Source organism: Puma concolor, chromosome E4 (genome assembly GCF_028749965.1).
Source record: "Puma concolor isolate L17-30 chromosome E4, mPumCon1.1.hap2, whole genome shotgun sequence".
NCBI classification, from domain to species: Eukaryota; Metazoa; Chordata; class Mammalia; order Carnivora; family Felidae; genus Puma; species Puma concolor.
The window spans coordinates 28,555,204-28,580,192 of NC_141683.1; the positions used below are offsets into that span (position 1 = coordinate 28,555,204).

Genomic DNA, 24,989 nt, shown 5'->3' on the forward strand with positions numbered 1-24,989 from the left:
GTATATCCAATCTCAATTCATCTCAATCTCAATTCATTCCTAGCCCCTCAAATGCACTCAGATCGCTTACACGTTCTTTGATATCCTTTGTTTCTTACTCAACAGCTAGCTACATATGCTTCTTCCCAAAATGACTTTTACAACTCACAGAAAAATGTCAGAAGAGAAAATTTTTGCCTGACACGGGAAACATGTCATGACTAACATTTTCTGTGGACTTTTAAGTCTTTTTTTTTTTTAATTAAAAAAAATTTTTTTTAACGTTTATTTTTGAGACAGAGAGAGACAGAGCATGAACGGGGAGGGGGGCAGAGAGAGAGGGAGACACAGAACAAGAAGCAGACTCCAGGCTCTGAGCCATCAGCCCAGAGCCCGACGCAGGGTTTGAACTCACAGACCGCGAGATCGTGACCTGAGCTGAAGTTGGACGCCCGACTGACTGAGCCACCCAGGCGCCCTGACTTTTGAGTCTTATACTTTAATTTTTTTTTTCAACGTTTATTTATTTTTGGGACAGAGAGAGACAGAGCATGAACGGGGAAGGGGCAGAGAGAGGGAGACACAGAATCGGAAACAGGCTCCAGGCTCTGAGCCATCAGCCCAGAGCCTGACGCGGGGCTCGAACTCATGGACCGCGAGATCGTGACCTGGCTGAAGTCGGACACTTAACCGACTGTGCCACCCAGGCGCCCCATTGAGTCTTAAAATCAGAATAGAAGACGAAAGCTGAGACCTTCGGTGTCAGGCACTGCATATACGGACGTCTTTACAAGTGTTTGCTCAATGCCAGTCAGTAGAGCAGGTGTACTTCAGTGGAGAGTTTAATCCTTGTTTGCTTAGTTGTCAGGAACAATAGAAACCACTCCTGAAGGGGGATACGGATGTGTGCAGGGAAAGGGGGATAGCTTCAGGGGTGAGTGTTTGTGTTCCACGTGTGTGAACAGAAAGCAGGAAACGGGAGCTGGCCAAGGCCCGCGGGTAAGGTTGGCTGGCCTGTCTCCGGCTCTTTTCTATTTGCTCTGATGACAAGCAGAGCGTTGAAAAGCTTTGTGCTGACAAAGACTTCACCAGAACCGAGGGGAATATAATCCAAGAGTTAGAAAGTGTAAGGGCTGGCAGACCCATGAGATAGGGAGACCCAGAATGGGATTATTTAAGCAGAAGATAAGCCACCTGTTGGGTGGGATGCTGGGACTCCGCATCTCTGGTCCCTGGGGAGATGTGGGATGGCGTGGATGCTGCTCTTCCCTGTTCTGTTCTGTCTCCTACCTGTGGAAAACTAGAAAAAGGAAACGTCCAGGCAGCGCTGTGCATTGGAAGGTGGTGAAATCATGTAGCCAGGGAGTTACAGACTCTTTCTCCCTGGAGAACTCCTGGAATTAGTTAGGCAGCCCTCTGTCACCTTCATGGGTGAGAAGTGATATGGCATGGAGGCAGAGGGATCAGTTACTTTGATGGTCCCTATGGGAGAGCAGGCAAGTCAGTGATGGTGGTCTAAGACGACCAAGGGCTCATCTTTTTACAAGGACCAACGGTTGAAAAGCAAAGTTTTGATAATTGGCCGGGTGTGTGTGTCTTTCTCATTCTTTCGGTTTCCAGCTGAAGCCTGGGGGAATAAGCAGGAGGGATGCTGAGCTCCTGATTGGGTTTATAACCCAGACACTGCTGGCCCTGATGAATTAAAAGAACATTAAGGCCATAGCCAGGGACACCACATTTTTCATTTAACCAAATTGATTGCAGCGTTGACTCTCTAAGTAGTCTGGAAAGGCAGGCTGGCTTCGTCTGCCCTCAGGCTCCCAGGTGTGCTTAGGGGAACTTGGAGGCAGCAGATTGATCTCAAGCCTGAGATTGGTGGGCAGTGGCACCAGGTAGCTTGGCTGGGTTCTGTGTGAGGAGCTCTCTCTCTGGCCTCCTTCTGCATGAATGTCCTGATTCATTGTCATAAGGAGCAAACTGAGCCCCTCTGACTTATGAAGCAACAAGTCCTGGGATACACCTGGCTAAGGTGGGACCGAGCATCCTCTCTGAATCCTCTCTGAAAGTGTCCGGTGGCAGCTGGATGATTGTTACTAGTCTGGTTTAGTCCCGCATAGATTCAGACTCAACTCCCCACTTCCTCCTCTGCCCCTTGTTGCAGACGCTGAGCAGGGATGACCTCCCCTTAGGTGACAGCCACTGCCCCCTTGAGGGGAGGTGGCTGGTGGCGGTCTCCACGATCTACCTAGTGAGAGAGACACAGACAGAACACAAGCAGGGGTGGGGCAGACAGCGAGGGGGACACAGAATCTGAAGCAGGCTCCAGGCTGTCAGCACAGAACCCGACGCGGGGCTCGAACTCACCAATCGGGAGATCATGACCCGAGCCCAAGTCCGACGTTCAACCGACTGAGCCACCCAGGCGCCCCAACGATCTACCTAGTATTATCGGCAAAGTGATCTGGAAGAGCGCCCTCCACCGCTGCTTCTCTCCACCTCCAAGCCTGAAATCCTATTTCCTCTTTGCAGTCCTCCGTTTGGCTTCCGCTCTCTCACCTAGTCTTTCACTGGGTAAATGTGGGTTGATCCGTCAGGCTGGATCCTGAGGGGGAGCCTCTCCCGGCATCCAGGGAGAGAGGCAGGGTGCTACTGTCCTATTACAAAGTTGACTTCACAGAATGGAAATTCAAATTGTGCTGTAAGCAATTTCTGAGGCCATACCCCCCCCCCCGCCCCGCCCCCGCCCCCGGGCAGCCCTGGCGTCTCCGCGGTAGGCGAGGAAGGGCTCCGCCGCGGACTTGCGGCTCTTCTCCCCGGGCTCTTCAGTGCCACCACCTACTGTGTGGCTGCGGCTTCTCGGCCAAAGTACCATCCAGGGGCCGTTTCCATTGCAAACTGCTCACGATACCCACCTTAAAGGGATGTCTTAAGCATTAAGAAACCAGCATGTGTGGAAAACCGTGTCGTTTAATAAATGGGAGTTTCCTCTCCACCTCCTGCCAGACTCTCCCCCCTCCTCCCATTTTCCTTGCCGCCTCCCCAGGCTTCCTCCCACCCCCCACCCCCCTTCTATTTTCCACCTGTAACTTCTCCCAAACATGCCCCTCTTCCTCATCAACGCTTTAGGCTCAGAAGCCTCTGCCCTCCAGGTGGCCTTACTTGGAGGACGGCGTGGGGAGAGGGGCTCGGAGATCCCAAATGCCTACGGGGGCTCCTGAGGCCAATAATGGAGCCTTGAGCCGCAGTTGGGCTCCGGAGGTTGGGAGAGGGAGCTGGCTCAGGGGTGACAGCCCATCTCGGGTGGGGACGATGACGTCCCGCACTGGGTCCGACTCTCCCAGACCGGGAGCAGCAGCCGTGACCTTGAGCGGGAGGCGGGGGCGCGGAGGGGACCAGTCCCCGCAGGTCCGCCCCGCCCCGGCCCGGCCGGCCCCGCCCCCCGCGCGCCCGCGTCTCCTCCCCTCACTGCAGCGCTCGCCGCGCTCGCCCAGCCATCAGCGGCCTCCCGCCGCCGCCTCGGCGCAGACTGCTAAGCTCAGCAAGTCTTGCGGCAAAGGCACTTCGGACCGAGTTGGGGCCGGCGCGGAGCGGGGACTCCGGGCCCCGGGGGAACGGACGCCCCTGCTGCACCGTGGCCGGCGCCGCGCCTTCGCAGCCCTCCGCCCCCTCACTTCGGAGACCCGGGTTCCCTCCTGCTTGGCCGCTCCCGGTAAGTCCGTGCCCCCACCCCCCCACCCCTCCGCGCCCGTGGGGGGCACCGACTCCCCCTCCAAAGTTTCTCTGCCTGGGGCGGGTTTTCCGCTCCTGGGCCGAGGGGCCACGGGGCGGGACCTGGCTCCCGGGGGTGGGGGGAGGGTGGGGTCCGGGAAGTTCGGGGCCAAAAGGGGGCCGGGCGCCCGCACCGTCCTTCCGGGGGAGTTTGGACGCGTCCAGGTGGAAGGTTCGTTTTGGGAAGCTGGCTCCGAGGGGCGAGGAGCCGGCTGCTCTGCGGGTTTGGGGCGGGAGGAGGGAGCAGCTTTCCTCCCTGGGGCTCGGGGGGATGAGGTGCGGAGGGCTGCGGCCGGACGACGTCCCCGGAGCCCTCGGGCTCTGCGACCCCGTCGCTTCTGGACGTCCCCATCTACCCCCCGCCATGGCCGCCGGGGGCGTCTCCAATCCAGCTGCTTTAGCCCCCGCCTCACGCCTCGGGGACCCCCCCTCCCCGGCTCCGCCGTCGTGGGAAGGGGAAAGAGGGTCTGCGGGCTTTGGAGGCAGAGACCCTGGCTGGGGAGCGGGTGGGGGGACAGACTACAGGGACTTTCTGGAAGGGAGGGTCGAGAGGAACTGGGATAGGGACGCGAGAGGGGGATGGGAGCACCCCTCGCCTCTCTCCAAATCTCATGACTCAGCACGACCTAGGACGTCCCGTCCCTGCTTCAGCCCTCCTCCCCAGGGCTGGGCTCCTAGACCCAGAAAGTGCAGACAACCCTAGCCGGCTATTCTGGACTCCTTCATTTACCTTCCCGATTTGGGGTCGCTCCTTCCCCTGCCTCTGTTCAGGCCCACCTCTCTCAGGACACGGGGGCTTTTTTTTTTTTTTTTTTTTAACTAAAAAGAGAGAGGATTTATCCTTCTACCCCATTATCTCAGTCTCTCCCCCATTCTCTTTTCCCCCTTTTCATTCCCACATTCCACAAGTGCCTCCCGGACACCCCAGCCCGTGGCGTGGGGGTGGGAGGGTCTCGGAAGCCCTGTGTCTCCCTCTGCAGCATCCTCCCCCTCTTCACTGTAAGGTAGAGAAGAACTAAGTGTACTGGCTGCTCTCTCCTGTGGCAGCAGAAAGGAGCGCAAGGACAGAAGCGGTGGTCCAGGAGGGGGCGCTGCAGTGGGGAGACAAGGGCAGAGTCCTGATGGGGTGGGTGGTGGGTGGACCCAGATAGGAATGGGCTGGGCAGGGGGATGAGGAAGTCCTTAGGCTCCTAGGCTCCGTGTGCCCAGAGAGACGGGAAGGTGGGCCAAGGTCTGACCTGGAGAGCTGGAGGGTGCCCCTCCTCCTCTCCCGCTGCAGCTGCCCTGAGGGGGTCCCCCGTGTGTAATAATTATCCTCAACCTGAGCTGTCCAGCTCTTGGTAACCTGGGCACTTCATCAAGAGGGTGTGATCGTGAGGAGAAGGATAGCCCGTAATCTTTCTAAGTCGTCTCCCCCTGCTTAGGTACAAGTGCTGACTTTGGGCTGCTAGAAACATCTCTGTGTCCACCAGAAGTGCCAAAAGTAGAGCCGTGCCCTGTGCCCCTAAGACAAGGCCGGAGGGGCAGGTGGGAGGGGCAGGGTGGTTCTGATGCAGTGGGACGTGCCTGGTGAGCAGTGGCCTGGCAGGCACTGCCAGCTGCAGCCTGTGTCAGGGCCCCAGAGGTGAGTCAGCGTCAGGGGTCCACACCAGGCAAATTGAGGCCTGGGCCAGGGAGCCCAGCCCCAACCCTGCTTCTCTTCCCCATGACCCTGGGAATGACTAGTGCCAGCTGAACCTTCAGTCCTGGGCTTCTCTCCTTGGTGCAGCCAGCCGCTGTCCTGCTTGGCACTTAGATCACTGGCTTCATCCTCTAGGACACCCCTGGGGGGACTTGCTTTTTCTGGGGACCTCTTGGGCTTGACCCAGGCCCACTCTCCATGCCTTGCCCAAGGAGGAGCTGAGGAGCTTCTGGAAAGCTAAGAAAGGGGAAGGCAGAGATAAGTGTTCTATTTCCAGAGTCACATAGACCTGACTTGCTGTCTCTAGGAGGAAGAGACCCGAGGTCATTCTCCCTTTCACCCTCGGTCAACTTCCAGGCAGATGTGACAGGAATGTCCCTGGCACTGCAGAGAACTGGGGTGGGTGGGCTTTGGAGGTGGCTGGAGAATTCTCTTCCCTGCTCTCCCTCAGCCAGTATTCCCCAACCCCAGGCAAGCCTGATATCAAAGGACCCATTGCCTCTACCTGGACTCTGTCCTCTCTCAGCTGAGTCTCCTCTTTTCTCCACTGACCCTGTAGAGTCTGTGCAGCCCTCTCAGGAGAGTAGATTGAGGGGCAGCAGGTGGTCTGGGATCCAGGGTGTGGGAGGGACAGTGAGGATGGAGGGGGAGGACGTTGGGGCTCAGTGGGCTAGAAGAACGACTCGTTGTCCCCTTCCTTGGACAGAAACATCCTCAGGGATAGTCAAAGGCTGTGGACGGTAGAAATGCTGTTTCACTTGGCTTTGGGATTTGGGCTTTCCTGATCTCAGTTCTAGCTGAAGCTGGATTGTTTCTCTTGAGCGACACACACACAAAAGGTTCAGGTTGATGGAGATGATTTTTGAGAACTGAAGTGGCAGTCCAAAGGGAACTATAGACAGTGTTCACTCAGTACAGGGTAGTGGTTAAAATAGGAGGCAGCAAACCAACAGGCTTGGGTTCATAATCCTAATTACAAAGTGTGTGCCTTTATCAATTCATATTTAATATTGATTAAATAGATATTTATTGGGGGGCAACAGATATTTATTGGGGAGCACCTACTATGTGAGCACCTACTATGTGCATTGTTTTAGTCACTGTGGATACAGCAGCGAACAGACCACAGTCCCTGCCCTTGTGGATTTTGCATTCCAGCCAGCCTAGGCAAATTGCTTAGCTACTGTGAGCATCGGTTTCTTTTTTCTTTTTTTCTCTTCATTTTTTTAGTAATCTCTACACCCAGCACTTGAACTTACGACCCTGAGATCAAGAGTCACGTGTTCTACCGACTGAGCCAGCCAGATGCCCCTGAGCCACAGTTTCTACATTCATTCAACTGTTAGCTTTTGAGAGTCTACTCTGTGCCAGGGGTATGTTAGGCACTGGAGATTCAGTTGGGAACAAAACAGACCTGGTTTCTGCCCTCATGGCACTTACAGTGGAGTGAATGACACACAGAATTAAACAGACGTATAATTCATCACAATTGCAACAGCTGTTAGGAGGACATACAGGGTGGTTCAAGACCGTGCAGTGGAGTGACGTGACCAGGTCTGGAAGGTTTCATCTGTAAATCAGAGGTAATAATACTTACCCCACAGGGTAGTAAGCATTCAATAAATGATAACAATTAATATGGCCCACTGGACAGATACAACCCTAAATTCTGTACCTGAATAATCATCATACATGCAACAAGTTGATTCTTCTTCCTCCACTAGGTCAGAGAAGCCAGTCCTAGGTTCTCATGAGAACGGGGAGTCTGTGATGGATAGTATAGTTTAGTGAAATGTCAAGTCATAGAGCCAGTATAGTGACTCTAGCCAGATTGCCTGGGTCCCTCTGCTTTTGTCACTCATCCTGACTTTGGGCAAGTTAACCGAATTCTGCTTTTCAGTCTGCCCATCTGTAGAGTGGAGATAAAATTCCTACCTATGACATAGGTTGTATTTGGTGAGGATTAAATGAATTAATTCCTGTCAAGGGTTTAAAACAGCGCCTACCACATGGTCAAGGCCATGTAAGTGTTTTCCATCATTATGATGTCACCTACGGGCCCTCCTAGCCCTTTTGCTGCCCACAGACAAGACTCTTCCTTGGGTTTCCCCACTGGAGGGAACGCTTTCCACCTCTGTTAATCTTAAAAACTCAAAGGAATGAGCTGCTATAACTTCTTCTGTGGCCATTCCAGCATTTCTTCCCTCTGACTTTCAGGCAGTTTTTTATGCCTGACAAAGCCGTATTTTGTCAAAGCTTCATTTCTGGGAAGGACTTTTCTCAGCAGTACTTCCTTTTCATCCCTGGAACTGATAGTTCAGGGTAGTAGCCAGAGTGATGGGTATATTTGGATCTGGGCCCAGAGGGACCTGACCACTCATTGCGAGTTGGCTGCAGGGAGCACCTGGCTGCCAGCCCCTCTTCTCCCCCCACCCCCCAACACAAAGAAGTCTCAGCTTCAGGAATGGGTCTAAAATTAAACATCAGGAAGGATGCCCCAAATACATGGTATGCAAGAGAGGTTCTAAAAGCTTCCTCCCTGGATAATTTCCAGACTAGGAGAGACTTCCCCACCTGTCTGGTCTAGAGACCATATGACTGAATGCCAGGGATGGGGAGGTTGAATTCTTAGGGAAGTAGGCTATGAGTTGCTCATTCTGTTATAATAGTCACTGAAACTCAGAGGGTTTGGTGCCACCAGGCAGCTCCCAAATTGGGGGTCAGGAACAAGAAACAAAGAGGACAGCCCTGCTGTCATAAAGTCAGAAGAGGCCCTTGTTTGACCATTTCGTCCAGGGCCTCAGGATTTCAGCATTTGCTATAGGCAACACTCACCAGCAGGTGTAAGAAATGGAATAGCCAGAATGTACCGACTGGGCACCAAGCAACACTGCCGTCACTCACCGAGCCTGCTTCTTTTTCAAGCTCCCCCCTTCAGTTCCCCTTTCGGTAATGAAGCTTTTCTGTCTCTCATCACTGCGGGCCTTAGTACCACAGAGGCCTCACAGCAGCCATCACGGTCCCCTTTTATAATAAAGAGGCAAAGGCCCGGAGAAGTTATGTGACCGATTTAAAATCTTGCACCATCAAGAGGTAAGAGCAAGGTCTCGAACCCAGATCGTAGACTTTGGGGGTCTTTCCAGGCCACTGTGGCTAATTGGTCAAAGCTTCTCCCCAGTGAGCCTCCCCTCCCCAGTTCCCTCTCACCAGCTCTGTCTTGAGTGTGGAACTGGCCAACATGGTCAGGGGTCCTCAGTGTCATCAGTGCTTTGAGTATAAGCAGGGAACCAGTAATTAAAATCAGGTAGCAGACTTTTACAAAATCAGGCAGTGATGCTTTGGAGAAATGGAATCAGCTCTCCCTCTCTGGTGTTGGGTTTCCTTGGGACTTGCCGTAAGGGCTCGGGCATCTTCAGGAGCACCTGCTCTGAAGCAAGGAGGAAAGAACCATCGTGGGTGGAGCAGAGCAAATGATGGGGCACTTGGGGAATCTGCCCCTAGCCTCAGACAGCCTTATTTGAATGGGGTGCTGGCATAATCGGCACCCAAAGCCTCTGCAAGTTCCCATTTTGGTAGAGTTTTCTTCCGAAGCCCAGCAAGACATAGGCTTGTGTACACGTGTGTGTGTCTAGTTGGTATCTGACTGCTTCTCTTCTTCAGAGAGTCCAGGATTGAGAAGTCAAGACCCCCATGGACTTAGAGCCCAGCACTCAACCCTCGCATAGAGGGGCAACTGGAGTCCAAGCACTGTCTGAGCCAGAGCACATTGTTCCTGATTTCCTCCTCTCCTCCTTTTCCTTCCACTTCCAATTCAGATGGACTCAGCACCTGTTCTGTAAGAAGCACAAGGGATTAAAAAGGGAGGTCAGAAGAACCACATATCTTCCATTGGCCTGGGAGCTCCCCAAAGTCAGAGCATGGGGCTCCTCCTCTACTGGGTCCCCCCACTTTACACCTAGAGTGGAGCTCTGTTGCCAGGGTCATTTGTGATGGCTGGGTGCACGGTGACTGGGCTCCCAGAGCTCCCCAGCCCCAGGATAGCTGCCTGGCCAGGACCAGATTTCCCTCAGCCCTTGGGGCCTTCTTCACTTCCTCCCTCTGCAAAGAAACTGAGAAACCCAAGGGGTTCATCACTGGACGGTCTCGGACTAGGGTAGGGCAGTAGCTGAGCAGTGAGTCAGGGAGGCTCCCCTGAGGCATTTGTGAGGACCAGGTGCCTCTGGGTGGGACAAGGAGTCCTCAGGCCGTGGAGACCCCTGGCAGGGCTTCCCATAACTGGGTTGATGCCGAAACTCTGGAATTTAGCGATTAGAGAACATTGCAGTTGGAGGTGACATTCACCCATTACAATTATTCCATACTTACTGTTGAATGTAACTGTGAGCTTGGCAGTAGGGAGCCGGGAAAACTGAAAAGAATGGAGGAATGGGACAAGGGGGCCTCTTAGCTCGAGGATGGGGGTGGGGCGGGGAGAAACTTAACCCTTTCCATGCCAGGCCGACTGAGGAGATGACCTGGAGGGGAGACGAAGTGGGGTCGAGGCCCAACAGCCCACTGCAGATGCAGGAGGTGACTGCAGCCAAATCAAGGAGGCTCACCCCTGCTTTCTACATGATCCTTTAGCATCTTGTTCCCCGAAGTGATTGGGGAAGAAGCTTTTATGCTATTTATAGAAAGGAATTCCTCTCTGATGTCTAACCTTAGCTTTTCCTGCTTTAGCCCAACTTCATATCCCCTGACTCCTCCTTGGAGAGGAGGAGACCCTGACAGGTGGCATGAGGGTGTTCTGGGGAGAGGGCATGGGCTACCGGTGGTAGAGGTCCCCGAGCACCCTCTTTGTCTCTCATCTGCTGTGTTTATTTGGAGAAAAGCATGCTTAGTAAACACATACCCCTTTATCCCTATCCTCCTTGGGGCTGCTTGGCTCTCCATTTTCATTGTTAGCCATGGATCCCTTATTGTGCCAACTGACATGGATCAAAGTCACAGGCCCAATGAGGGGGGTCTGAGATTAGATGCCAGAACCTTTGGGTTCCTGTGTTCCACCCTGTCTGAGGAATGTATAGAGGATGAACAAGAGGCTAGTGGTTAAGTGCTCTGAGATCCTGGGGAAGCAGACCTGGGGGCTGAAATCCAGCCTCACCACTAGGAGCCAAGGAAAATTAGAAGTAAACCCCAGGAAACACAGGGTGGCTGCGGCTGGGATTGGGGTTAGCAGGAAACTTGGAGTTAATTGAGGGGAGGTAAGAGGGCTCCCTCTCCCAGTTTGACTCTCCCATGAGGAGGAAAAGGCATCACTTTAATAAGGCTGCCCTGGTTCCAGATCAATCCTGGCATTGCAGGAGGCAAATGGGGGAAGCACAACGGAGAAATTGGATTAGCTCTTTGATGCTGAGAACTGCACTTGCTGCTGTAGGAGGCAGGGGAGAAGCGAAGGCTGAGCCTGCGATTGTTAGCTCAGCCCCCCAGGGTCAAGGGCTTCCCAGGGAGACCCCGGCCCCCAGCTCCTGCTGGTGGAAGAGTAGCAGAGGTACCCAGGGGTAACAGACAGTAACAGAGCCAGATCGTCACCCCTGCAGAGGCTGGGAGGTGTCCTCAGCTTTCCCCGGGGATAAAGACGGTGAGCCCCCAAGGCATGGGAAGGAGAGGTGAGGGGGGAGGCGGAGAGAAGATGCCCAACACCCCCTGGGTCCATGGCCCACAGTTGCGTGTTCTGCAGGGCATAACCGAAACGGCATGTGTGTGGCAGGGAGTCATATAGCCTAGGTTTAGGTCACACCTGCCACGTTCTGCCTGTGTCTGGGCAAGTTCCTTAAACTGTCTGAGTTTCAGGGTTCTCATCTGAAAATGGAGACAGTAACACACAAGGGATATGGCCCATGGGAAGATTACACGAGATGTCCTAGAACAGCCGTTCTCAAAGTGATCTGTGGACCCCTGGGAGCCCCCAAGAATTGTTCAGGGGGAGCCATAACGTCCAAACTCTTTTCAGAATAACCCTAAGGTGGTTTGCCATTTTTAATGTGTTGGCAGTGATGGTCCTAAAGCAATGGGTTGAACTGCTTGTACCTCAGTGTGGATCAAGGTCGGGCACCAAACCGTTCTAACCAATGGATTCTTCTGCATTGCACAACTGCTAAATAAATAAATAGATAAATAAATGCCAGTTCCACTTAAGACTTCCTTTAATGAAGTAGCAAAGATTATAAATTTTTATTAAATCTTCACTCTTGAGTGCACGTCTTTTTAATGTTCTTTGTGAAGAAATGAGACGGGTGCAGAAAGCCCCTCTCGTTGTAGAGCTTGTGATATTTCACCTCCTTTGTAGATGAAAACAGTGTCTCAGAAAGGTGAAGTGAATGTCCCCAAGGTCACACTGCTAGTGGGCAGCAGAGTCCACATCCAGACTCTGTCCCCAGTGCCACAGTCCCCCAGGCTGCACAACTGTGGACGGGGGTGGGGGGCGGTCAGGCTGGACTGTGATAGATGCCTGCACAGGCAGCTATTCACAGTCCTCTATGTAGAACTGGTCGTGCTGGTAGCGTCTGGGCACTCGTTCTGTCCACACAGCTCTGGGGGTGCAGAGGAAACCCGGATCTCAGTCCCTCCCAGAAGTAAAATCTCACAAATGAGGACTGGCAGTGCTTCCCTATCTTGTGTAGGGGACTTAAGGCCCCTATTGGACAGGCCCTCCAAGGACCACCTGGTGGGAAGGAAAATCAGTCCTTAACAGGAACCCCTAAGAGTGAGGGAGTTCTTTGTGTCTAGCCATATTCTTCCTGCTGTTCTGAGTACCCGTTTCCTCTTATAATTCATCCTTCGCTGCCTCCTGCCAGGTGAGTCTGGGGCTCCATGTATACAGTCCGGCAGCCACAGAGAAGCTGCGAGCTGGGAGCAGAGTTACGGGCTCTGTCTTCCCGGACAACTGTCTGTTGTAATTAAGAGTTAGCACCCTGATCTTAGAGGCCAGGAGGTAACTGCTTCTCCCTCAGGAAGAACAGGCAGCCTTCATTGTCTCTTCCGTGGCTTTTGTGGCTTGGGCACTGAGAGAATGTGGTTGGTTCATCCTGGGAGGACAAGTGGAGGGCAGGGCAGGGAGACTCTGGAGGACAGTGGAATAGCTACCTTCAGACGAGGTCAGGTGTCTGCACATGTACATCTGGCCCAACAGGGAACACTCGTCTCTCAGCTCTTCAGCAGCCACATGGCTGGGTAATTGATTATCCTGGCACATAGCTCCTTTCCCGGCTCAGCCATCCTGTGCTGCCCATCATAGACCAGGAATGGGGAAAGACTGAGACATAGTAAAAGATGGAAGCCTCCCTGATGAGAGGGTCACCTGAGCAGTTTGTCCTTTCCTGGACATTGAGACCCTGGACACTGTCCTGTGGGGTCATTGAGCTAACGCAGGATTGGGTTCCTGATTCTCCACTCTCACAGTCCCACAAATGTATTTTTCTCCCTCTGGCTCTTCCTCTCTACCCAGGAGATGTATTGGAAACCGACCCTGGGCTTGGCGGCCAGTGGGCAGGGAGAACTCGACAGTAAATTTGGAAGTTCACAGACACAGGATAGGGCAGCCTCCATAGGGCAAGTTGGCACCCCCAGGACTCTCAGTTTGGGACACAGAGCTCTGGCCTTTAGCAAGCTAGGCAGATTCCCAAAACAGCTCCTCCCAGGGTCCATCCCATCACCCTACTTTCAGAGAGAATTTCTTGCTTGTCTCTTGTCTGGGGATTGTGACACCCCAGAGCACTTGGCTCAGAGGAGGGAAGATTCACAACTTCACATAAACACACAGATGCAAACCTACCACACATACACATAGCTCTTGGCAGGTTGCCTGTGGGCAGTGGGGCCTCCCTCTCACATTCCTTGGAAATTGAGAATGAAATTGGATCTGAGACCAATCTTCAGGTTGGAGAAGACTTCTCCAGCTGACATGTGGTCTCTCTTTCCCACCACATGCCACTTCCCTTCTTGGCTCAGAAGTGCTCTGGGCAGGGTCCTAGGCTGGGGTCTGGCTTGGGGGCATGGCCGCTGTGTGGTCTCCTTGCAGACTGTGGACCCATGGTTTCTCCTATAACTATTGCTGCCTTTCCAGGCCCTGTGACAGCTGCCATCTGTGATTAGGAGCTAATGCAGGTGAAGCCTGCTTGGCTGTGACTGTTAGCTTAGACCTTTCTGGAGGCAGCATTGATGGGGGACTGTGGTGCTCAGAAGCAGGAGACTTGGTGGAAGGTGAATGAGACAGTGTGTCTGGGGCCAGGGATTGGGGCACCTGTCACCGCCCTAGTGACAGAAGTGATGTGGGGGAGGTGGGGGCGGGGAGAGAGATAGATAAGAGAGCATATAGACTCATTAAATACTTTCACTAATGACTTTAGGTGAAGGGCTCACCTAAAGCAAAGGGCTGCTTCAAGTGTACGTACCCCATAGTGATAAGACTCTTTTCTATGCCCCAATTCTCTAGAGAAGGAAAAGTTGTGACATTGCCTCCCTCAGTGTTAGAGCCAGGGCAAGAAGCTGGGACCCCTAGCATTGCAGGGGTTACATAGGTCACTCCTCCACAGGCTCCCATTCATTCATTTATTCATTCACTCATTTGTGCAACAGCCATTCATGTGCAAGGCTGCAGTGGTGATAAAGACAGGGCAGACACAGTCCCTGCCCTCATGACCTTTATAGTCTGAGGGAAGAAAGACACTGAAGACAAGAAACACACAATTGATTATTGAATTACAATTATGATAATTGATGTGAGGTAAAAAAGAACTCAACACTCCTAGAGTTTATAATGGGGGCATCTAGCAGGGTGGGAATAGTGGGTATGTGGCCACCATGATTCATGAACTGTGGAGGAGCCATAGGCACTCCTGGGCCTTCTCTTGGGACTTCAGCTCACTCCCTGGCATTGCCAGGGAGCTGGGAGGCAGGCTCTGCGTTGTGGAGGGCAAAAGAGAGTCTAACTCTGCCTCTAATTCCCCTGGTGACCCTGAGTTTGTCATTTTTCTCTCTTTGTATTTGTTCATTCCTCTGTAAAGTGAAGATATTTGACTAGAAATCCCTGCAGTCCCTTCTTAGGGTCCCAGAAAAGCATTAGAGGTTTTCAAAGGCCAAACTATAGTTCTTCCTCTGCAGACTGAGAAAGGAATTCAGGAACAGGGATGAGACAGCTCCTTGGCCACTGATTCCAGCGATCAGCAGAGAGACAGAGAACAAGCCCAGAGCCAGGGGACCATGGTTCTTTGACATCACAAATGGAGGAGTGAGCATGACAGGTGTGTCCCCAGAGTGGTTGGAATCAGGGATGGAGATATAAGAGGAGAAGGTCTCTGTCATTTCACCAAGGTTAGGACTAGAGCAAGGGTTGGAAACTGAAGCAAGCAGGGTTTAGTAAGTTCGACATTAGGCAGCACTTTCTTGCTGGTTGCACTGAGACGTGGTAGGCAATCAAGGGGATGAAGAGAGAGTGTCAGAGAGATGTTCCGGAAAAGCAGGGAAAAAGCTTTTCTGAGGGAGTGTTTGTGTGGAGGTGGAGGCAGGAGTAGATAGATGACCTTACGAGGTCTCTCCCTCAGACGAGTCCATGGATCTTTTCTTCCGTTGCCACTGATGTCAGCACTGTCTGGATGTCTGTGAGAGGAAGATGTCAGGTCTTCTTGGAAATGAGTTTTTGAGCATAAACTATCCCCAGTTCACATCTCTCAATGACACATGTGGCTAACTGCAATTGTCACACTCAATCAAATCGAGCCCAATTACACCTTTGCTCTCTTGTCCTGCTGTAATATAAATATGGCTTCTGAGAAGTGTATTAGTTGCTGGCAATATGAGGCTGGGTTTGGGGGCTAAGGAAAACTAGGTGCTTCATGTTTCAGACCCAGAAACAAGGACTGGAGATGAGCTCCTTGAGGGCATGGGATTGGCCTTCTCAGAGGACCCTGAGGTAGTCCTGTCTCTAAAAACAGGAGATGGATCAGATGCCATCTCCAGGATTCTTTGTGTCCTTGGGCTTTTTTGTTGTTATTACCCATGGTCACAGGCTCTCCATGTGTATGTAGGTAGGGGGAGTATTGCAGTCATCCATGTGTCTGCCTGCGGATTACAAAAGGTCCAATGAAACCCTGCCCCCCACTCCCAGTGAGGAAGATGCTTTGCATCTTTAACGATTCATGATGTCAGAAAGGCAATCTAGAACATGAAGGATTTCAGGTAGATACAAAGAGGAATTTCTGAACAGTAAATGTGGTTAGACACTGTGAGAGAAGAGCAAACAGATGGTGAGATCTCCAAAGAGAAGACAGTCTCTGTGGTGCCTGTGGCTCAGTTGGTTAAGCATCTGACTCTTGATTTTGGCTCACGTCCTGATCTCGGTTCATGGGGCTGAGCCCCGTGTCGGGTTCTATGTTGACAGTGTGCAGCTTGCTTGGGATTCTCTCTCTCTGTCCCTCCCCCACTCTCTAAGTAAATAAATAAATAATCATTAAAAAAAAGAAAGTCTGGGACAGGGTAGATATTTATAAAGGATAAATTGACCACCAAGATTCTCTCTATCCCAGGGTTTATGAGTGTGGATATAGACATGCTGGAAAGAGTTGACTGTGTGCACAGTTGTTATAGTTGACTTGTATTCAATGAGTGCATCACAGCATGGGAGGAAAAGAGGAAGAGGAGGAGTAGGGTGGGGAGGAGGAAGAGGAACAGAGTAATGCTGGACATAATAGGGCTTGGGAGAGTGAAAGTCTCTTCTTTATCAGTGTTAGGATGATGTCTCTGAGGTGAGGGATGGTGTGTGTGTGTGTGTGTGTGTGTGTGTGTGTGTGTGTGTGTGTGTGAGAGAGAGAGTGTGAACTCAGCATCAGGAGACTTCCCTTATGAGAGTCAAACCTGTAGCAGAGTATACAGATGTCTGCTACCATGTGGGCTGTCCATGGAATTTGCATGTCATTCTTGTGCAGGGGCCATGCTAATCTTCTCTGTATCATTCCCATTTTAGTATATGTGCTGCCAAAGTGAGCACATGGGCTGTCCATTTAAATTCAGGGTGCTGTGCATCCCTTGCTAAAACAGCTTCTTTGTTTTGTTTTAAGTAGGCTCTGTGTCCAATGCTGGGCTTCAACTCATGACTCCTGAGATCAAGAGTTGCATGCTCTACTGACTGAACTAGCCAGGTGCCCCTAAAACAGCTCCTTGTATGTGATCCATTCACACATGCTGAACATTTGCTTTGCCACCAAGCCACTATCACTCAGCCTCAATACTGAAGAGAGTAAAGATCTAGGGATCTTGTGAAGAACATGGCTTCCAGATTTTTTCAGTATGGACTCCAGTTTGGGGCTCAGGCTAGACTCAACTCCTTTTTAACACAATCCTGATAGTGCTTTTTTAATTACACACACACACACACACACACACACACACACACATATATATATCTCCCTCCCCCACTTGACTCCAAGAACCACAGAAGGATCACAGTCATAATTCTGGACTTTGGAGGTATGACCTTGAAAAATCCTGATGCCCAGCCTCCAGGCTTATGGCAGAACCTTTCAAAATCACCCCACATCTTCTAAAGATTCTCCTATTAATCCACATAGTCTCCAAATTTCTCTTGGCCTTCCCTTTGGTGACTTCCTTCTTAGAAAGTTTCCCCATGGAAACTTTGAAGCTGACCAGTATAGTCATGTTTTTTTTTTTTTTTTTTTTTTTTTCTCACTTTTAGCTTCTCTGAAAGGACCTGTATCTCAGTGTCTTAAAATCAGGGGGCCATACCCTGTTCAAGGGTAGGGATAGTACACTGCCCCCTTTCCCACGCTCATATGCCTATTTATGCCCTTAGAATTAGTCTCTGACTCCTTCATGTAAATGGTCTCCTGGATTATATTATCAACTTCCTCCCAAATCCCCCATAACACCTTTACAATGCTAGAGGCATGTCAACAATGCTCTTGGCTGCTTGAGAGGGGAGTTTCAGCACCACGGACAGAGCACTGCACTTGTGCGCGCTCTCTCTCCAGACTGGATTGTCACAGGCTAAGTCCTGACTTTCCAATTTTGGAGATAGAGGCTGGGATGAGAAGATAATTGGTGTTGTGAAGAATTGTTATCACTTTTTATTGACTGCAAGACCCTGGCCAAGCCACCTCTCCTTCCTGAATCCCACTTTTTACTCTATAAAATGAGAGGAATGAATTCCAAATATGCTATGAGCCTGACTGTCTATAATCATCTTTCACAAGAGGTCTTTAAAAGTAGCTTTGACACACATGACCTAGGTTAGGGGAGGTCCAGTTTAGCTTGTAGGTTATAGGAATACATGACCTCGGGTCTTGGAATCCACTGAGTCTCCCAAACTCAGTGACTGGCATCTCCCTCCAGCTTGCTGAAATGTTTAGCACAGGGTCATCTTCCCTGTAATATTTGTTATTCCAGATACCTCATTGCCCACTCCACTCATAGGCAAAATCTTTCCTGGGTTGGTGGGAAGGGAGGGCTTTTGTGGCATGGTGCAGTCTGTTCAGTCTGTTACATGAAACTTAACTGAAGATAGATAGAGTACTGCCATGAAGCTGGAGCTGATTAGGCATCCCTGGAGGGGAGGGGCTATGTAGGAATGAGAGTGAAGAATCTAGTCTTCTCTGCACTGGCAGGTCAGCAGGGTGTTAGAACTGAGCCCCTCCCTCACTTGTGGGAGCTGCAGTGGGAGTTCTTCTTACAACAGGAGGAATGGCTGCATAGATTGGCATGGGGCCCTGTGTGGGGGTAGGGTGGGCAGAGACTGGAGGCTCTTCAGAGCCCTGAGGGCTGGGGGAGTCTGCCTGTGATGGTGGGAGAGAAGATAGAGTGCCAGACCATGGCTGTGTCCTTATGTGCCTGTAGTAGGGCTATACCACCTTTTCAGCCTCTTGGTTCATCTGAATGGGGTCAGTCCTTTTCTTGCAGGCCCCAGAAAATCCTGCAGACAAAAGAAGCTCTTCTTTTCTATTCTCCAGTTCCTTTGTTTCTCATCTTCCCCACTTATATATTGACCACTATATACTTGACCACCATATATTTCACTAAACTGATAATCCGAACACTCCTTGTTTCCCTGTCCAGGGCACTTAGCATCAGGGAGAATGTGTAACGATCATCCTTTTGGTGATGAGAGAAGCAGCTCAGGCTCTACTTACTGGGTGGAATCACTTGAAACTCTCCATAACTTACCTTACACAAAAGGGAAATTCCAGACAATATTCAGGTTACCTCCTATCTCTTCTTTGGGTTCTTCTCCCTTTAGAGATGTCAGGTGCCTACCGGCTGTTCTATGCTACCCAGTCCTCGCCACTCTTCCAGGCCTGCTAATCTCATCTCCCTTCCCCTAGCCCTGAAAACAGTGCGGTATGTCTTATTCTGCAGCCCCAGGCACAGATTCAAACTGCTCCTCTGCTGAACATGGCACTCCTCCCAACAAAAAGGCATCTGTATGTTGAATAGGCAGTGATGCCTACCCAGAAAAGGCTGGATAAATAACGATGGGATTCCAGGCATGGTGAAGGCTGTTTGAGGAACATATTTAAGGCACTGCTTTCCTGTGTCATTTTTAACACTGGGTGGTTCACTGCCTGCCTTACCAGTGGACAAAACCAGTTCTTGGGAGTGGAGTTGGAGTCAGAGATAGAACAAATCTCTTGCTTGGCAGAGAAGACTGGTGTTTGCATGTGTGGGTACAATATTCTTGTTGGGGGAGGGAGAATTGGGGGCTAACACTCCGCTAACACCGAGAGTACCCATTGCTCAGGTCCAAGTCCTGAAAACCATTGCCCAAACAGGGAGGTGGTTTGGGGGTGCAAGGCCAGCCTGGAGGAGCAAACTGGGTCCCATAGTCTTAACTGCAGTAAGCCCAAGGCTTTGGTCTTAAAGAGAATTGATTCTACTTCTCATCTCCTACCAGACCCAGAGAGCACAAGATACATGGAGACTAATTTTGACCCACTGTTAGGAAGACAGTTCTTTTTTTAAAAAAAAAAAATATTTATATTATTTTTTGAGAGAAACTATGGGGGGGGGGAGAGAGAGAGAGAGAGAGAGAGAGAGAGAGAGAGAGAGAGAGAGAGAGAATCTTAAGCAGACTCCACGCTAAGTGTGGAGCCTGACGTGGGGCTCAGTCCCATGACACTGGGATCATGATCTGAGCTGAAATCAAGAGTCAGATGCTCAGCAAACTGAACTATCCAGACACCCCAACACCCTTCAAATAGAGCAAGAATTGGTCTGTTTTGGGTGTAAACCTAGTGTCTCCATCGGTGCCTGGTACGTGGAAGATACTCAGTAAATATTTATGGAATGAATGTTGAAGGATTAGAACTGTCCAAACACTCAGTGGCTTTTCTCAGGAGACACAAGCACCTTGTCCTTAGGTACATTTCAGCAGAGGCCAGGGGCCATTTACCTGTTATGTTGCTGGAGGGGCTCCTGTCACACTGATGGCTTGGTCTTGAGGGTCTTTTCTCTTCAACTCTGAGAGTCCATGATTCTGTGATTTCTTTTGAAGGAAGGAGACCTTCAGAATGGGGCCAGAGCTGGCCTGGCAGTAGGAGTCTTTATAAGGGACACATACCCGGTACCTTTGGTCCAGCCACCTCTGTGGCATCAACCTGCTGCCAAATATGCTTGTTGAACTTGATAAAGAGAGTGTGTCTATTTCTTATTTCTTGGAAATCCTTACTGTGAGGCTCATGCATTGCAGTCTCAGCTTGGCCTGTGACTTGCTGGCCATCTGTTCAGTGGGGTGATATCCATCTGACTACCCGTGCATACTTTTCAGAGGTGGGTCCTCAGTAGGACCCTAGGTGGGCGGGGGGATGGGAGAGATTTCTGGTTGCCTTCGATGGGGAGTGGAGGTAGAGTGGGTGTGGGTCCCAGCTCCAGCTGCTCCCATGCTGTGTCCCTGGCGCTGGCCCTGATGAGGATGAATAATTGATGGTGACTAATGGATCATTGCTCCTGTATGAAATATTCAGCAGGGACCATGGCAGGTTTGTGTAATCAGATGTTTCATGCTGCCCTCCTGGTAGGTGTGGGGCTCCTGGGTTTCCCTGACTCTCAGAATCATGGGTGTGGGGGCACTTCCTCAAAGAGGAGTGAGTTTTGTGCAGAGGGTCCTGTGGGGCAACCTTCTCAGGGTGTACTTTACAGGGGAGGGGGCAGAGGCCCATAGTCCTTTATTCTGGACTTGCCTGCTTTATGGGGTGGCTACACTGTCCAACATTCAGAATGTTGGTGAATGACAGAGAGGATGGTTAGGGGTAAACAAAGGTGCAACATGCAGCCCCTGGGATATCTGAGAGGGCATGGTGGGATGCTGATGGTGGATGGAGGATGGGGGGAGGGGGAAGCCGTCCCCTCCCACAATGCTCCCTGCCTCTTGGGTACTGAAAACAACCCTGTAGAATGGCCCTATTATGCAGATGAGTGAGAATGCTCCAAGGGGTTAAATGATTTGCCTAAGATTGTACAGCTCTGGGGTTGTGGAGCTGGACCCCTCCCACAATGCCTCTCCTTAGAGGTGTGTCTTCAGGGACAAGTCTCTTGGCCCTTTCTCCCCATCCCAAAGCCACCTTGTTCCCTCCTCCCCTTCCCCACTGACCATGTGGGGAATGATGTCATGGGGATCCCGGGATAGAATTACAGCCACAAGCAGCTGTGCCAAGAAGGCTGGCTGGTCCCCAATGGGGGATGGGATGATGGGAGTGGCTGTGTGTGTGTGTGTGTGTGTGTGTGTTGGGGAAGTGCCCCTTCTGATCAGCTCAGTAGGGAGGAGAGTAAGCCCCTTGAGTATACCAGGAATTCAGGGAGGAGAACGGCCAGATTTGCAATGGGGGCCTGGCCCCATGGTGTGGCTGAAGGGAGTGCCTTCCCATGCTGAGCCTCAGCCACCCTATCAGTGGGTGGTGGCCTTCCTGGAGCTGCTCCCAGGAGCAGTGAACCTTCTGTGAAGCTCCAGACCCCAAACAGAACCTCCAAATTCTGGCTCCCATTTGATCTTCCTCCTTTCCCATGTCTCCCATCCCCACCAGAAGCTGGACGAGGGGCCACCTGAGGACACGGCTGTAAGATGAACAGCCTAACTCAGCCCGTGCTCCTGAGTTCTGAAAGACCCCGAGGACAGAGATGGGGCCAGTGCCTCTGGCCACCCGTTTCCAAGTCTCACAGGCTCCTCCCCCATCAGGAAGTTCTTCCGGCTTCTAGTCCCATGCCCTCCTGCCGCAACCAAGTGGATCCTCTTGTTCTTTGGGTCTGCAGTTCTCTCCCTGCAAGGTCTCATGTAACATCACAGGCGTGGGAGATGGATGAGTAATGCTTGCTTAACAGAGGGGAAAACGCAATTCAGGATTTTGGGGTTAGAGCCAAATCCCTCTGTAGCTATCTCTCATTTCCAACCTGACACATTTCTCCGCTCGATACCTGGGCGCTGTCCAGGAGGCCAAATCAGAACATCTAGCAGGACTGTTCCCTGCCTCATGTGGACCCTTGACTGTGTCCTCCCATGGGCACAGCTCAGAGCGTTATAATGACAGGATCATCCTTGCTAAGGAATGAGGGAAAACCTCAGTGGGCTTTTACCACATCCCTTCATTTCACCCTTCTGACACTAGGGGTGGAGGACAAGGAGTGAGGTCACTATGGCAGATTGCATTTGCCCATTTTACGGTTGGGGGAAGTGAGACTCAGCTTGCCAGAGTTCACACTGCGGTGGGAGTATGAAAGCGTGTTTGGTGTTCTGCTCTGAAATCCAGCCCCTGGGTACAGGGAACGCCAGTGACCAGGAAGCCAGGCTCTTGCCTGCGAGAAAGTTATCTCTGTTTTCTTGGCCTCTGCTGCAGGAGGGGCCTTGGCTGACCAGATGGGCTGCAGCATGGAGCAGGCCCACGCTGCCATCTGGGGCACTGTCCCTATTCCATTAATATGCCCTCAGAACTGTGATGGCTGGAAAGACTATTCTTGCTTCTTTTAGCTTCAGTTCAGTGTTAGGTGCAAAGGACTTGGCAAATAGGAAGGCGCAGGGGAGGAGAAGGAGAGCTTTCACCCTCAGGTTCCTAGAGGGAAATATTAATGGTGCAGAAGAGGATGTATTCTTTTAAAAAAGAAACAAACAAGGCTGTTTCTCATAGAAAACAGCCCCCCTCCTTGTCAGAGCCACATGTGCCTTTGGAGTTACCATCACAGGGTTCCCTCTCCAGTGCCCGGTCGAGAGGAGACCCCCACTCACAGAGTTCCCTTCTCTACTGAGTTTTCAAGCTCAGCTGAAGGTCTACAACACGCCCAGCCCAGGGCTAGTCTTGGCAGAGCCAAGGGTTCCTCTCTGCCTGTGGGCGACGTGGTAGAGATTCAGACTAAACTCCCATGGGGGTGAAGGAAGTGACAGGAGACAGCAACAGAAACCTGTCACACAGATGGGGGCACCCAGCGTCCGGTGGCTGGAAGCTACGCAATACAGCCTTTTGGAGTTTAAGGCAAGGGAACCAAAGGCTGCACTGTTGGGGGCCTGAGGACCTCCCAGAGGAGGACACTTCCATTGGAAACACACCTCACTGGAGTCTTTGAGAGTTCTCACTCATTCATTTGGCAAGCATTTTCCTGAGTACCCACCAAGGGCCAGGCACTCTGCTGCGTGCTGGAGATACAAAGATGCTTAGTGATGACACAGCCCCTGCCCTCCATGGGCTTACAGTCCAAGCACACAAACAAGTAATCTCAGTATAGGAAGGCAAGTGCTAAGATAAAATTATAGGGTACAGTGGCATAAGAGAGGAAGCTGTCAGTTCTGCTGAAGGGACTCAGGGAGGACTTCATAAAGGAGAAGCCTGAGCTGGTGCTAGAAGAAACATCGGGCATTTTCCAGATGGACAAAGGGAAGATCGTCATTTCAAGCAGAGGGAATCACAAGAACGGAGACTTGGAGGTGGGAAGTATCCTGGAAGGACTTGAAGGGCTGGGGAGGAGGGCAAAAATACTGGGAGGCGGGCAGGGAGAAATGAGGCTGGAGGGGAACAGGAAGCAGCCACCCTCAGAAAGGCTGTGAATGCTCAGTGGGAAGGATGCAGGTGAGAGAGAAGATGTGCACTCCAGGATCTCACTCTGGCAGGGCACAAGGGATGGCTTGGAGAGCGTGACAAGAGACAGGAAGTTTGGGACCCCTGGGGTGGCTCAGTCGGCTAAGTGTCGGACTCTTGATTTCAGCTCAGGTTATGATCTCTTGGTTCTTGGGCTTAAGTCCCAAGTCTGCACTGACACTGCGGAGCCTGCTTGGGATTCTCTCCCTGTGCCTCAACGCTGCTTGCGCACTCTCTCAAATTAAATGAAGAAACTTAGAGAGATAGGAAGCTAGGGTTGGGGACTTGTTAGGAATGGTGGCCTTACAGGGTGGTGGACGAAGGGACTGGTTGGAGCAGGAGCCATCTCTGCCTGCCCACGCCCAGCAGAGCGTAGGGAATGGGTGTCAGGGTAACTTGTCCTTGGCTCCTTTGGGAACCTGGAAGTGTGAGGCCCCTGCCCCAGACCATGCCTTTGCTTTCTCAGGCCAGCAGAGTCAGAGGCATCAGGACTCCACCTTCAAGGAAGAAAGAAGTTGTGGCCTGTTTTCCTTGCGACCCTATCTGTCTGTCTAAAGTAGGGGTGACAAAGAGAAGACAGGTTAAAGCAGGAAGGCAACAGGGAACAGCTGTGGACCACAGCACTAATGAAGGCCAGGGTCAGGACCCCTGGGCCGATCCCCTCTCTGGTGGATGTGCCTGGCCCTGCCCCAGGGGGCCTCTGGCACTTAACCCCCAGGAGGGCGAGACCCTGTGCACCTGTGTGCCCCATGCGCGGACCCCACAGGACTGTTTCCCAGTGATCTCATTCCCTCGCCTCACTTGAAGGGAACATGCCTGCTAGCAGTGTGAGCCTGTTTCCCTAGCTAATGGAGCTGGGGAAATGTGCATTCATTTTTCCCCTGAGCTGTGACAGGCAATAGGAAATTTGCCCTGAAATATGCATCAGTGTGGATTGAAATAAAACACTCAGTGTATTTTGCAACAGAGCATTAACAAGGAATAATGTGGGGATCTCACCCGGATACCAGCTTCGAAGGGTACATTTCCCCCAGACTTTCCTCTCTGTCCCTCCTGAGCATCCCTTTGTGTGTGGGGGGTGGGTTGACAGGGAGAGATATATGGGAAAGGAGCCGTGGAGGGTCAAGGACTGCAAAGTGCCAGCGGTATCGGGAGACCTGAAACCTTGTATTTCTAGAATGAATGATGGTGAGTTTAGAAATACAGAAGAAAGAATGAGTATGTTTCAAGCTCTGGATACCTGGGCCTGAATAATTAAATTGATTCTCTGCATTGCTGGTGGAATTCATGTTGGTGTGAGCAATGCGGTGTTAGGATGGGGACCTGGAATGGAGGGTGGGCACTGGTGCAGACCGGGTTTTTCTCTGCACACCCCACTTCTATTTCTCATAACCTGTAAACAGACTGTACCCAGCCAGCCAGGTGAATGGGAAATGGCTCTATTTTAGTTTATTTTACTC

The 24,989-nt window shown here is 51.6% G+C and overlaps 1 protein-coding gene, 1 long non-coding RNA gene and 1 other non-coding gene across 4 annotated transcripts in view; 2 read left to right on the forward strand and 1 right to left on the reverse strand.

The window, feature by feature from the left end:
• Window positions 1-3,454: 3,454 nt before the first annotated feature.
• SYT2 (synaptotagmin 2) overlaps window positions 3,455-24,989 on the forward strand; it is a 109,019-nt gene continuing 87,484 nt past the window's right edge. The window contains exon 1 of one of the 2 annotated variants that reach the window (XM_086694500.1): window positions 3,455-3,688. The gene's annotated coding sequence lies outside the window, so the exon portion shown is untranslated. Of the gene's footprint in view, window positions 3,689-3,885; window positions 3,920-24,989 lie in introns of those variants that run through there. The other variant, XM_086694504.1, reaches the window with a different exon arrangement.
• LOC147572534 (uncharacterized) lies at window positions 4,929-9,302 on the forward strand. The gene is made up of 2 exons (XR_015246082.1): window positions 4,929-8,521; window positions 9,089-9,302. It is a non-coding gene; the product is annotated as an uncharacterized LOC147572534 (long non-coding RNA).
• Window positions 16,345-16,451, reverse strand: LOC112857966 (U6 spliceosomal RNA). The gene has a single exon (XR_003223369.1). It is a non-coding gene; the product is annotated as a U6 spliceosomal RNA (small nuclear RNA).